This window comes from Natrix helvetica (genome assembly GCF_964273705.1).
Source record: "Natrix helvetica genome assembly, chromosome: 6".
NCBI classification, from domain to species: domain Eukaryota; kingdom Metazoa; phylum Chordata; class Lepidosauria; order Squamata; family Natricidae; genus Natrix; species Natrix helvetica.
Window position 1 is genome coordinate 70,343,931 of NC_138553.1, and position 14,922 is coordinate 70,358,852.

Consider the following 14,922-nt stretch of genomic DNA (forward strand, 5'->3'; position numbering starts at 1 on the left):
CATTTTGTAGAAATTAACCATGTTAATGATTTTCCTTGCCAGCATTCTGTTCATATTTTATTACATTATTCTAATATTCACTTTTTGTTTCCTGGACACTCAGCAAGTTCCAATTTTTAATGTTCACCAAATGCTTGTTCTTATTATCTTTTATGTAATCAGCCAAAGCATCCTGTATTTTTATTGTTTGACTTGAAGTAAACACCTGTCTCCTTTCTGAGAGGCAAGGAGAACACAGAATAACAAGATTAGAAGGGACTTAAATGTCTTTTAGTCCAACCCTCTTGCTCGAGCAGACCTTATACCAGTGATGGTGAACCTATGGCATGCGTGCCACAGATGGCACGCGGAGCCATTTGTCGGGTCATGGGTCACTTCTGGTTTGCTCGGAGGGTCACTTTGAGCGCTCCGAAGGCGTCAGGGAAGCCTCCGGACAGTCCCTGAAGCCTTCAGAACGCTTAAAACGCTCCTCCGAGCAAAAATGCTCGGAGGAGCGTTTTAAGTATTCTGAAGGCTTCAGGGAAGCCTCCGGACAATCCCTGAAGCCTCCGGAGGGCCTCCGTGGGGCAGGGGAGGCTCTTTTCGCCCTCCCCAGGCTTCTATAAAGCCTCTGGAGCCTGGGGAGGGCAAAAAACCATGTAGAAATGGGGGGGAGTGGCTGTAGTGTGTGCATGCGCACTGGGGGGTCGCGCATTGCATTATGGGTGCGGCACACCTGCACATGACCCCCTGCGCTCCCCCCACTTCTGGCAGGCAAGCCAAAAAAGGTTCGCCATCGCTGCCTTATACCATTCTGGACGAATGTTTGGCCAATCTTTACATAATCTATTATGTCTAGTAATCTATTATCTAATATGACTTTGAGGATGCAATGTGTAGTGAATAGTCATTAGCTTTCAAACTGTCCAGTTCAATTTACCATGTTCAGTTAATCATTTCAGCAGTGTATCATATCAGAGATATGACCTAGGATTGATGGCTTTGATAGCATTTCCACCAGTCAATTTTGACTTTAGCAATTTTCTCTCTCTTTGAATGTATTCTTTACTAAACATATTTTCAACCTGACCATACTTGATGTTATCTAATCTGATGGCTCTGATAGTTTGCCCTTTTGGAATTTCAATTCTATTATTGTTCAAAATTTTACCCTCATCTATTGCTACAATAGCACATTTCTCTGGCCTAAATTCATTTGCTATATACAGTATGTACTACAAAATCCTACAGCATTTATCAATGACTGGATTTAGATTTCTGATTTTCCATAAAACTTCAGATTATCCATATAAAGCAATAATAAGATTTGGTACCCAAGATTTATTTTATTCAAAATTATTGATAGTGGGATCAAAGCAATGACAAATAGCCATCCTGGAAGGTGCTTCTCCTAATGTTGCCCATAGTTTTTATTTCTAACCACCAACTCTCTCTTTTATTTCTTCATTATTTTTTCCATAAGCATTCTAACATTTTTACTGACACCAGCTGTTTCCAAACATTTGATGATCCAGCTAGACCTTAATGAATAAAATGCCTTTTTTATAAGCTATCCAGATGATATGTAAATTGGTTTTTCACTTTTTGCAATTCTCCAAAATCATTTTATCAATCCTAATTTTTTTTTTTTTGCACCTTCCTTTTATATCCTTTCCGTTCTACTGGAAGGATTTTATTTTTTTTTCTAAATTATCTTGGATATTGTCCGCTACTATCCCAGTGAGTAATTTAAAAATTATAGACAAGCATGTTATCAACCTATCATTTCCTGGACATGTCCTGTTCACTGGGTCTTTTTGAATCAGATAGGTTTTGCCTCTCACTGATGTTTCCCTTATGCAATTCTTCATTAAGCTTTTTAGCTGTAATTGGATATAAGCTAGTCAAATCTCTGAACCAAAAGCCACCCAATTGTTCCTTTCCAGGAGGTGTCCAGTTTTAGTCATTCTTGATCATTTTTAACCATTTCTGTTGTTATAATTAACACTTTCATTTGATTTTTATTAAATTTATCTTCAAATCCAGCATTCTTCTTTGCAGAATTTTGAGTTTGCTATAGATTTTCCAAAATTAGATTGTCTTCTCTTTGTTTCATTTTCCATTTCAAAATTCCCATTACACTTAGATCATCTCTAGTCTGATTGAAATAGTTGATTTTGCTTAAATTAGACGATGTGTACCTTACAGCATTTAATTTTCCCCACTTTTGCGGTTATTTATTGTTTTATGCTTTCCAAAGCTTCTTTATTTTTTCTGGTGCTAAGCCAATATAAACTTTTACTTAGGTTTGTCTTGATTCTTACATTGTTCTATTTTTTTTTTCACTTTCATGTTTTTTTTAAATTACTTGTATCTGGGTTGTTTTGTTTTGTTTTTAATCTTGGCCTCCAGTCTGAACTTCTACTTTGGGGTTGTATATGATTTTGTTTTAATGTTCATGCCCATTTCTTCTGTAACCACCAGTGTTGTAATATAGGCAAGGTGATTGATCTGTTCAATAGCTTTTATTTTAATCTTTGCAACTGCTTTATTCACATCTTTCATTATAGATGCTAGGTCTTTTGGGGGCGCTACTTTGAATGCTGGCAGTTTTTGTCTTTCTGCTATTCTGCAGATGCTGTAATTTTTTAAATATATATATATTTCTAGGTAGGAGTTCAGCTCATAGATTTTTTTTCACGGATGGCCTTTATTGGCTCTCTTATTATTCATTTTAAGTTGTCATTTCTGTAGTTTATATCAGCTTTTTCTTAGATTATTGAAATTTTTGTTTCCTCTACTGGTCTACTGTCGTCTTCCATTTTCACAATTTTTCTGAACCTCTTTCAGTTCTATATCCCTGAATATTTTTATTTCTGGTAATGAATCTCCTTTGGTCTGTTAATTATAGTGCAGGGATAGTTGGATCTGGATAAATTCTTTTCCAATGTTCAAACATTCTCTTTAATTACTCCTACTTTCTGATTTATAAAAGTGCGATTTTCTGATACAGAATATTTTTGCTGGGTCTGTGGTGGTTGTTCTTCCAATAATCTTACATTTAGTCTGGTTCAGAGGTGGGTTGCTGCTGGCATTACTGCTGGGTCTGTGAGCACATATATTTTGCAAAATAATAATAATAATAATAATAATAATAATAATAATAAGAAGAAGAAGAAGAAGAAGAAGAAGAAGAAGAAGAAGAAGAAGAAGAAGAAGAAGAAGAAGAAGAAGAAGAAGAAGAAGAAGAAGAAGAAGAAGAAGAAGAAGAAGAAGAAGAAGAAGAAGAAGAAGAAGAAGCTATTATAGTTCCTGTGCCCTGGGAGTCTGGGAGACTTTGCAATAACAAAGTCGAAACTGTTTAACATTTAATATGTGAATGCAGCTAAATCGCACAAACAGATTACAAAGCTAGACATGACCGAGTTGCTAAATTAATCCACTGGTCATTGGGTAAAAAATATGATTTACCTGTATCCAGAAAGTCATGGGAACATAAAGTGGAAAAAGTTATTGAAAATGAGAAGATGAAGATCTTGTGGGACTTTAGAATACAAACGGATCGTCATTTGGAGCACAACACACCAGATATCACAGTTGTAGAGGGCCGAAGTGTGCAGTTTATTGATATTGCTGTTCCTGGAGATGCCAGAGTCAAAGAAAAAGAACTAGAAAAAAATCATGAAATATCGCGACCTGGCTATTGAAACTACATGGCTATTGGTGATAGTAATAATAATAATATAATTCAGTAGCACAAAATTATAATATTAAAACAACAACAAACCTGTGGGAACATAGGCCTGAAAAAGTTACCGAAAATCAGATGGTCAAGATCCTATGGGATTTTCATATACAAACGGACAAAATACTGGCACATAACACACCAGACATCACACTGGTTGAGAAAAATAAGGTTACAATCATAGACATCGCAATACCAGGTGATAGCAGGGTCGATGAGAAGGAACATGAAAAAATCACGAAATACCAGGACCTAAAAATTGAAATTAACGATTATGGCACAAACCAGCAGTGGTAATTCTAGTGGTAATTGGCACACTGGGTGCTATTCCAAAAGCACTGGAATTACATTTAAAACAGTTAAAACTTGACAAAATCACCATCAGTCAAATACAAAAAGCTTTGGCATCCTGGCCCCATAAAAAAAAACTCGCCAACCCATACAACATGGTGAAAGAAACGAATAAAAATTCTATACCGCATCGGTCGTCGCGCAGGTTAACAAGGGCCGCGGCGGATGTTGAGGTCCCTGGGCATCCGTCGACAAGTGGGCTACAAGTGGACCAGGCAACAAAACGACAGAAATATAGTGCAGATGAAAATCGTGCCATAATGGCCTGTTACTACAACTCAGAGCCAAAAAAAAGAGGCTATTTAAAGCGAATGTATGATTTATGGAAACAGCAGTATCCAGATTCAAATGTTAGTGAACAACGACTAGCAGATCAAAGGCGATTTATTATACGGAATAAAGTGTTTAGCGAAGTTGAACTTGAGGAAATTCAGGCAAATTGCAAAACAACAACAACATCACAAGAGGAAATAACTGATACTCACGACACAACAAAAGAAATCATAGGAGAACTCCCAGAGGAAGCTGCCGGAGAGGAAATAACAACACTACCACCAGAACTAGTTACCAGTGAACCAACTGATGAACCAACTCAAAAACAAAATGAACTGAAGGACAAAATCATGGAGCATTTTCTGGCTAGGGAGGAAAGGCAACGTTTACCATCATTAAAAACTGTCCCTAAGAAAATTTTGGGTCCTATCATGAAAATGGTTAATGCAGTGCTTTCAACAATTGAATCGGGATCCATCTTGGAAACAAATCAGTTAATGTACAGTGCAGCTGTAATAGTCACTAATGAACTAGGCATTAAAATCAAAGTACCTAATCACACAATGGAAAAAGCATCAAAGCCAAAGTGGAAAATCCGATTAGAACAAAAAGTCAAAAAATTAAGGGCAGATGCTAGCAACTTGAAGAACATGCGTGAGCAACGGCTTAAAAACAACAAAATTATAGATCAGCTAATCAGAAGGTATAGATTGGATACAAGAAACATCAATGAAGCTGTAGAGATTGTAAAACAGCAGATAACAGCAACAGCTAGGAAAATTGAAAGATATGAGGCACGAATCATCCAGTGTAAACAAAATCAGCAATTTCGATCAGACCAACGGCGTTTTTATCAAAGTCTTAATGTGAATGGTGACACCAAAAGTGAAAAACCAGAAAAGCAGGCCACAGCTGAATTCTGGAAAGAATTGTGGGAAAATGCAAAGGATTACAATAAGGAAGCAAAGTGGATACATGACTTTGAGGAAAGCATTGGTAATAAACAAATGCAAGTATTAGAAATAACAACTGAGATGGTCAAAAATCGAGTAAAAAAAGTAAAGAATTGGACATCACCTGGAAATGACCAATTACATGGTTTCTGGCTCAAATATCTGACCAGTTTACATGCAATGTTGGCCAGGCAACTGAATGAAATTTTACAAAATGGTCAAATTGATGAATGGTTGACAACTGGAAAAACATACTTGATCCAGAAAGATGCAACTAAAGGAACAATACCTGAAAACTACAGACCAATAACATGCTTGCCAACAACCTTTAAATTACTCACAGGCATTATTGCAGATAACATTATGGATTATTTGGAAACAAACAACATCTTGCCAGTAGAGCAAAAAGGCAACAAAAGAAGGAGTAGGGGCACAAAAGATCAGCTCCTAATTGATAAAATGATATTAGAAAATTGTAAGAAAAGAAAAACGAACTTGAATATGGTCTGGATTGATTATAAAAAAGCATTCGACTCATTGCCACATAGTTGGATCATAAAATGCTTAGAAACAACTGGCATTAGTAAAAATATTACATCTTTCACTGAAAAGGCGATGAAACAATGGAGAACTGAGTTGGCAGTAGGGAATGAGAACTACGGAATGGTTAATATCAAGCGAGGAATTTTCCAGGGTGATTCACTTTCACCTCTTCTCTTCATCATCGCGATGATCCAGTGACGTGCGGTGAGGGTTATGGCTGGGGAGGCTGGTGACGTCATCAGGAAGGCGGGGAATGGGACCACATGTGCAGACCACGTGTGCAGACCACGTGGTCTCGTTCTCCGCCTTCCTGAGTGAACATTAAGGGGACCGCGGCGTAGCATTACTTCCTCCACCGGCACCAGTCCCTTTCACCCCGCTCAAGCCTTGCCGCCTGCAGCCACCGCCTGCAGCCACCGCCCGCCCTCGCTGCTCCTTTCGTTGCTTGCCCGCCCGCCTCTAAGGCACGCCAAAGCCTCCTTCCCCCCCCAGCGCATGGCCTTTTTATTTCCCGCGACACCCCCCCCATTTCGGGAAAGCTTTCCCCATTGCCTGGGGGGTGAGGGGGGCGGCTCCTCTCCCCCCACTCCCTCCGTCCCTGCCTCTCTCCTCAGCCCCAAAGCTCCGTCCGCGCGACTCACTTCCAAGGCGGTGGCTGCTTCATCCCGCTCCGGCTCTGGAAGCGACCGAAGATCAGGCTGCGTCGCTCGCTCGCTCGCTCGCCAGACTGCTTCGGCGCCATTCTGGCTACCTTCGTCCATCCGCGCCCGGGAGATGCGGAAGCAGTCCGGTGGACGAGTGAGCGAAGATCTCGCTGCCTCGCTTGCTGCCTTGCTCGCTCACTCGCCGGACTGCTTCGGCGCCATTCTGGCTACCTTCGTCCATCCGCGCCCGGGAGATGCGGAGGGAGAAATGTTGTCGGCGCCTCCAGATGACGAATCAGTCGCTTGCTTTCGTCATCGGGAGGCCGATAACATTTCTGCCTCCACGTCTCCCGGGCGCGGATGGACGAAGGTAGCCAGAATGGCGCCGAAGCAGTCCGGCGAGCGAGCGAGCGAGGCAGCGAGATCTTCGGTCACTCGTCCACCGGACTGCTTCCGCATCTCCCAGGTGCGGATGGACGAAGGTAGCCAGAATGGCGCCGAAGCAGTCCGGCGAGTGAGCGAGCGAGGCAGCGAGATCTTCGGTCACTCGTCCACCGGACTGCTTCCGCATCTCCCGGGCGCGGATGGACGAAGCTAGCCAGAATGGCGCCGAAGCAGTCCGGCAAGCGAGCGAGCGAGGCAGCGAGATCTTCGGTCACTCGTCCACCGGACTGCTTCCGCATCTCCCGGGCGCGGATGGACGAAGCTAGCCAGAATGGCGCCGAAGCAGTCTGGCGAGCGAGCGAGCGAGGCAGTGAGATCTTCGGTCACTCGTCCACCGGACTGCTTCCGCATCTCCCGGGCGCGGATGGACGAAGCTAGCCAGAATGGCGCCGAAGCAGTCCGGCGAGCGAGCGAGCGAGGCAGCGAGATCTTCAGTCACTCGTCCACCGGACTGTTTCCGCATCTCCCGGGCGCGGATGGACGAAGCTAGCCAGAATGGCGCCGAAGCAGTCCAGCGAGCGAGCGAGCGAGGCAGCGAGATCTTCGGTCACTCGTCCACCGGACTGCTTCCGCATCTCCCGGGCGCGGATGGACGAAGCTAGCCAGAATGGTGCTGAAGCAGTCCGGCGAGCGAGCGAGCGAGCGAGGCAGCAAGATCTTCGGTCACTCGTCCACCGGACTGCTTCCGCATCTCCCGGGCGCGGATGGACGAAGCTAGCCAGAATGGCGCCGAAGCAGTCCGGCGAGCGAGCGAGCGAGGCAGTGAGATGTTCGGTCACTCGTCCACCGGACTGCTTCCGCATCTCCCGGGCGCGGATGGACGAAGCTAGCCAGAATGGCGCCGAAGCAGTCTGGCGAGCGAGCGAGCGAGGCAGTGAGATCTTCGGTCACTCATCCACCGGACTGCTTCCGCATCTCCCGGGCGCGGATGGACGAAGCTAGCCAGAATGGCGCCGAAGCAGTCCGGCGAGCGAGCGAGCGAGGCAGCGAGATCTTCAGTCACTCGTCCACCGGACTGTTTCCGCATCTCCCGGGCGCGGATGGACGAAGCTAGCCAGAATGGCGCCGAAGCAGTCCGGCGAGCGAGCGAGCGAGGCAGCGAGATCTTCGGTCACTCGTCCACCGGACTGCTTCCGCATCTCCCGGGCACGGATGGACGAAGCTAGCCAGAATGGCGCTGAAGCAGTCCGGAGAGCGAGCGAGCGAGCGAGGCAGCGAGATCTTCGGTCACTCGTCCACCGGACTGCTTCCGCATCTCCCGGGCGCGGATGGACGAAGCTAGCCAGAATGGCGCCGAAGCAGTCCGGCGAGCGAGCGAGGCAGCGAGATCTTCGGTCACTCGTCCACCGGACTGCTTCCGCATCTCCCGGGCGCGGATGGACGAAGGTAGCCAGAATGGCGCCGAGGCAGTCCGGTGGACGAGTGACCGAAGATCTCGCTGCCTCGCTCGCTCGCTCACTCGCCGGACTGCTTCTGTGCCATTCTGGCTACCTTCGTCCATCCGCGCCCGGGAGATGCGGAAGCAGTCCGGTGGACGAGTGACCGAAGATCTCGCTGCCTCGCTCGCTCGCCGGACTGCTTCGGCGCCATCCGCGCCCAGGAGACGCGGAGGCAGAAATGTTATCGGCCTCCCGATGACGAAAGCAAGCGACTGGTTCGTCATCTGGAGGCGCCGACAACATTTCTCCCTCTGCATCTCCCGGGCGCGGATGGACGAAGGTAGCCAGAATGGCACAGAAGCAGTCCGGCGAGCAAGCGAGGCAGCGAGATCTTCGGTCACTCGTCCACCGGACTGCCTCGGCGCCATTCTGGCTACCTTCGTCCATCCGCACCCGGGAGATGCGGAAGCAGTCCGGTGGACGAGTGACCGAAGATCTCGCTGCCTCGCTCGCTCGCTCGCCGGACTGCTTCGGCGCCATCCGCGCCCGGGAGACGCGGAGGCAGAAATGTTGTCGGCCTCCCGATGATGAAAGCAAGCGACTGGTTCGTCATCCGGAGGCGCCGACAACATTTCTCCGTCCGCGTCTCCCGGGCGCGGCCGGACGGATGTATATAATATTATATATATATAGTATATAATATTATATACTATTATTCCATGAAGAGAGGTGAGGCCGTGCCTCCCTTGCCTCTAGTGACCGCACGTCACTGCGATGATCCCACTATCAGTAATCTTAAAAAAAATGAAATTAGGCTACCAAACAGCCAAAAAAGCTGAAAAAATTTCACATTTATTATATATGGATGATTTGAAACTCTATGGAAAGTCAGAAATAGAAATCCAATCACTGACAAACACAGTCCGAGTATTCAGCACCGATATTTCAATGCAGTTTGGCATGGAAAAATGTGCCACTGTATCCATAAAAAGGGGCAAAATCACTACATGTGAGGGAATTGAAATGCCCAATGGCCAACTAATTAAATGCAACAAAAATGAAGCCTACAAATACTTAGGCATTTTGCAGTTGGATAACATCAAACATGGAGAAGTAAAAAACTATTGTCAGGAGAGAGTACACCAACAGAGTTAGGAAAATTTTGAAATCTAAATTAAATGGTGGAAATACAATCAAGGCCATAAATACCTGGGCAATACCAGTTATAAGATACACAGCTGGTATAGTTAACTGGACACAAGCTGATTTGGACACTTTGGACCGAAAAACCAGGAAACTAATGACAATGCACTACAGTTTACATCCACGCAGTGACACTGATAGACTATACCTGCCCCGAAAATCAGGTGGCAGAGGATTATTACAAGTGAAGCAAATAGTTGAAGAAGAAAAACATGCACTGGCAGATTATTTAAAAGAAAGTCAAGAACATCTATTAATCAAAGTAAAGAACAAAAATCTATTGAAGGCCCAACAGACGAAACAAGAATACAGAAAAGATGTGATAAAATCAAGAATGGAGAGTTGGCAGAACAAAGCATTACATGTCCAATTTCTGGAAAAAATAAAAGATAAAGTGGACAGTAAAAAAACTTGGTTATGGTTAACAACAGGTACATTAAAGAAAGAAACAGAGTCACTAATCCTGGCTGCGCAAGAACAAGCTATCCGCACAAATGCCATTAAGGTCAAAATCGAAAAATCCTCTGATGATGCCAAATGCAGACTCTGCAAAGAAGTTGATGAAACTGTTGACCACATACTCAGCTGCTGTAAAAAAATCGCGCAGACTGACTATAAAATGCGGCACAATTCAGTAGCACAAATGATCCACTGGAATTTGTGCAAAAATTATAATATTAAAACAACAACAAACTGGTGGGAACATAAGCCTGAAAAAGTCACCGAAAATCAGATGGTCAAGATCCTGTGGGATTTTCGTATACAAACAGACAAAATACTAGCGCATAACACACCAGACATCACACTGGTTGAGAAAAAGAAGGTTACAATCATAGACATCGCAATACCAGATGATAGCAGGGTTGAGGAGAAGGAACATGAAAAAGTCGCGAAATACCAGGACTTAAAAATTAAAATCCAACGATTATGGCACAAACCAGCAGTGGTAATTCCAGTGGTAATCGGCACACTGGGTGCTATTCCAAAAGCACTGGGATTACATTTAAAACAGTTAAAACTTGACAAAATCACCATCAGTCAAATGCAAAAGGCCGCACTGCTTGGATCTGCACGTATATTAAGAAAATACGTTACGACGTCCTAGGCCCCTGGGTGGGGCCCGACTAGTAATCAATGCCAAATCCGGCGAATCAACTGGCCGCTGTGATACAATCTAATAATAATAATAATAATAATAATAATAATAATAATAATAATAATAATAATAATAATAATAATAATAATAATAGGAGAATAAAATGAACAGAGCTCAAATAATATTAGGTTAATGTTATATGCAACAATATGCAAAAAAAATATAGTTCAGAAAATTTCTCAAACTCTCTGAGAGTTCCAGATATAACTTTGTCTGAATCAAACACAGTTTAATTACAGTCTGCAATATCCCTCAGAATATACTATGTTGGTTGAGATGGCTACGAGATAAGCTTAGATTGCCTCACTCTGTGTAACAGTGACATGTTATATTTGTACTGATAAATAAATAAAGGGAGACTAGTATAGATCTATTTCGAGCTAATTAGCTCTCATCAGATAGCCATACCCTTACTGGGATTTGAACCCGGGCTGTATATATCTTAGGCAGGAGTTTTAGCCACTAAGCCACGGGCTCTGTTCCTTATCAGTTGAGCCAGGGAAATAGGTATGTATTTGTGTTACAACCCCTGGTATGACTAAATATGGGAGGAAGGTCACTACTCCCTCTTTCTGTCACAGAAGACCATGCAGGCAGAAAACCATATTTTTATTTTTAATGTTGCCTTTTTATATTTGTGTTATATTTGTACTGATAAATAAATAAAGGGAGACTAGTATAGATCTATTTCGAGCTAATTAGCTCTCATCAGCTAGCCATACCCTTACTGGGATTTGAACCCGGGCTGTATATATCTTAGGCAGGAGTTTTAGCCACTAAGCCACGGGCTCTGTTCCTTATCAGTTGATATATATACACATCAGTTGATATATATACACATACTCTTCCCTGATTCCATTTTATCCGTAATTTCAAAACAAAATATTGAAGCGCACACAAACTACTCTTAAATTGCATGCCATTACTTAACTATGCCAAACGTTATCCCTGGCCACAATTTAATTATCCAAAAAACCCAAAGCAAAAGTAGTCATTGAAGGTCACCAATACAATGAGAGCTTTGAAAGCAAAGCTAGTGAAGTGGAAAAATTATATATAAGACCCAATGGATGGAAATTCTGAGGTTGTCTAAAAGACAAAGAAAGACATCCAGAAGCTTAAGGGCATAAACAACTTTATAAATATGTATTATTTTTTAAAAGCGACCCAGTGTCTTTTGTATGTATCTAGGTAGAGTTATTGACCTTAATACAGCTGGGCAGGGATAGGGAATAAAATACTTCCAGAATGCATGAATTACAGACAGAATTGAGTAGCTACATAAAATAAGTTCTTGGAGTTCCAATATATAATTATTTTAAAAGAAAAAAAACAGATTAATTTTTGTAATAATTTTTATTCAAAGCTTTAGTTATGAAAATAAAAGATAATGTAAACTAGAAAATAAAAATGAGAAAAAATAAAACAGTAAGGAAAAAGAAAAAAAAACCTCTAAGAAAGCAACTTCCCACCCTTATCACAGGTATAAACAATTTCATAATCTCTTCACCTCCTTTTAATTAACATATAAAATTCTTCATTCCATCACTCATCTCTTAAGTATAGGCAAATCCAATAAGTAATATCTTCTTCCAACCAGGTGTTAGCAAAAAGCCCAAACAGAACCCTAAAGTAATAACATTAATTAACATATGTAAAACCTAACGTTCCATACTCAATTCTTAGCTGCAAGCAAAACCATATTTAAAAGGCATAATGTTATCCTGGTACCGTAATATAAACAAAAACTAAAATCACATGACAAAGAGGAACCATTTCTCTCTCTTTTTCAAAAAAAGAAAAAAAAAGCTGACAAATATCCCTTACTTTAGATAGTTGTTGTTGTTAGTTGTAAGTTGTGTCTGACCCATCACAACCCCATGAACAATGTTTCTCCAGGCTATATGCACTTTTGTTGGCAGGGTGATGTCTCTACTTTTTAGTATGCTGTCTAGATTTGCCTCTCCAGGAGCAAGCGTCTTTTAATTTCTTGTCTGCAGTCTTACTTTAGATTAATTGTAGGGAAAAAAGCTTAGACGCTATGTTAACTAGAAACAAACTCAATATACAACATTTTTACATTATAAATGCCCACAGTTCTTTGCTTTAAATAAAACTTTTTTAAGTAAAAAAAAAAAAGGTAAGTTAAATACTAAGCCAGTTTACATGCTGTCAAATTATTTAAAATAATTGTAGGGGAAATAGCTTAAACACCATATTAAATGTAAGCAAATCCAATACATAGCGGTATTTTTCTAGTCCACTTATCAACAAATCCAATAGGAACCATTCAAAATATCAACATGTTCCATTTTAATGCAGGTCAAATAATCCAACTTTTTGTTCCTTCATTTTACAATAAACAATCTTGCTCTTTAATCCATTCAGATAGTTAATGGTCCTTGTCAGAATTTTTTTCACTACATTAAACAGCCACTTTTGTAAGTCTAGCAAAATGATTTTTTCCCAATTATTCTCTGAGATTGTCATCCTTATTTCCTTCTTAATTTGAAAGCCTCATCCAATTTTGCTTTTTTTTTAGATTTGATGACAAATTCACATTCTTGGCCATGTTATTTTCAGGTAGATTTTGTTGTATATCTTTTTTGGTGGGGGAAATCTTGGTGGGAACAGACTGGTATCAGGAAGATACAATTCAGCTGACATCACTGACTCCCAGTGCAGTTCTCAATGTGGTTTCCAGTGCAATTCCTCAAATATATCCCTGAATGTGATTATAAATTATTTGTCCTGTTATGTCTCCAATATGAAAAACAGTATTTACCATAAATATACATTTATTTGTTAGGATTAATTTCAATGACTTAATATTCAAAAACAAATACTCCAATGTTTTCTGAGCTCTTCGTATGTTTAAAACTTTTTATATCCCAAATATTATCTTGCTGCTTATTTTAAATTGCTAAAAATTATAAAGATACTGCTACATTTTCTTATATTAAGGATTCAAAACCACTCCTCTGATGTTTACAATCTTATATTTCTTTCTTTGCAGGTGTCTAACTTCTTTGAAGCATTTAAATGGGCAATTTCGGAAGGTGGCTAGCAAGGAAGTATGAAGTTAATATCCTCTTAAAAGGCTCCATTTGCAGTTGAAGCAATTATGGCACATTCTCTCATCTCCTGTTTCTCCCACCTCCAGAGACTAGTGCCCTGCAGTTTCTTCATGAGTAGCAACCATAAGCAGTGGTGGGATTCAAATTATTTTCCTACCGGTTCTGGGGGTGTGGGTTGGTGGGCGTGGGTTGGCTGGGCGTGGCAGGGTAAGGATACTGTAAAATCTCCATTCCCTCCCTACTCCAGGAGAAGGTTACCGCAAAATCCCCATTTCTTCCTGATCAGTTGGGACTCAGGACACAGAAAATAGATGGGGGTGGGGCCAGCCAGAGGTGGTATTTACTGGTTCTCCGAACTACTCAAAATTTATGCTACAGGTTTTCCAGAACTTGTCAGAACCTGCTGAATACCACCTCTGACCACAAGGACAACAGATTGGAAGATCTCACTTCCTCTCTTTATCCAGAGAGGGTCAAAGAGAACAATCTACTTCAGAGCTGTCAAACTTCTGGCCTGCAGGCTGGATGCATCAATGGCTGGCCACACCCACCCCTGGTTTAGTGAAGGGGGGAAAGTCCTGATACATCATGCGGTGCTGCCATGATGACATCAGTTTGACACCCCTGATCAAGTGGCTCTACTTGATATACTTATCAGCTCCCTGTTTTTGGCTGCAAACATCAGCTCCACTTTTCATGAAGTTATCTTCAGTTTCCCATCTTCCTCAGAAGGGCAGCCAGAGACAAATTAAAATTGAAATAGTGATATGCACCTACCCCATCACTTCCAAGTTAGGTTTTAAATCTATATTGTGATGAATCCGTGAAACTGATCAATTAAGAAAGGGAAAAAATAGCATAACAAACGTCTATCTTATTTATCTCTGCATAGACGTAAGTGATTCTTGTGGCAGTCTTATCTTTGTGAAGAGCTACATTCTCTTGAGCTGAACTGCTAGCCAAGTAATAGGTAGAGCCAAAATTAAATACGGTTGAGGTTATATATCTCCCTTTACATACTCGCATGCTTTTCTCCTCAAAAGAGGCTGCCAAGGAACAATCCATTTTCTGTCCACTGGTTAGAATTATTTGCTTTCTTGGAGTGTTATTGAAGTGAAAATAGTGGTTACATAGAACAAAGCTGAGGCCTGCAAGTTCCCTTAGCCTTCCTCCTT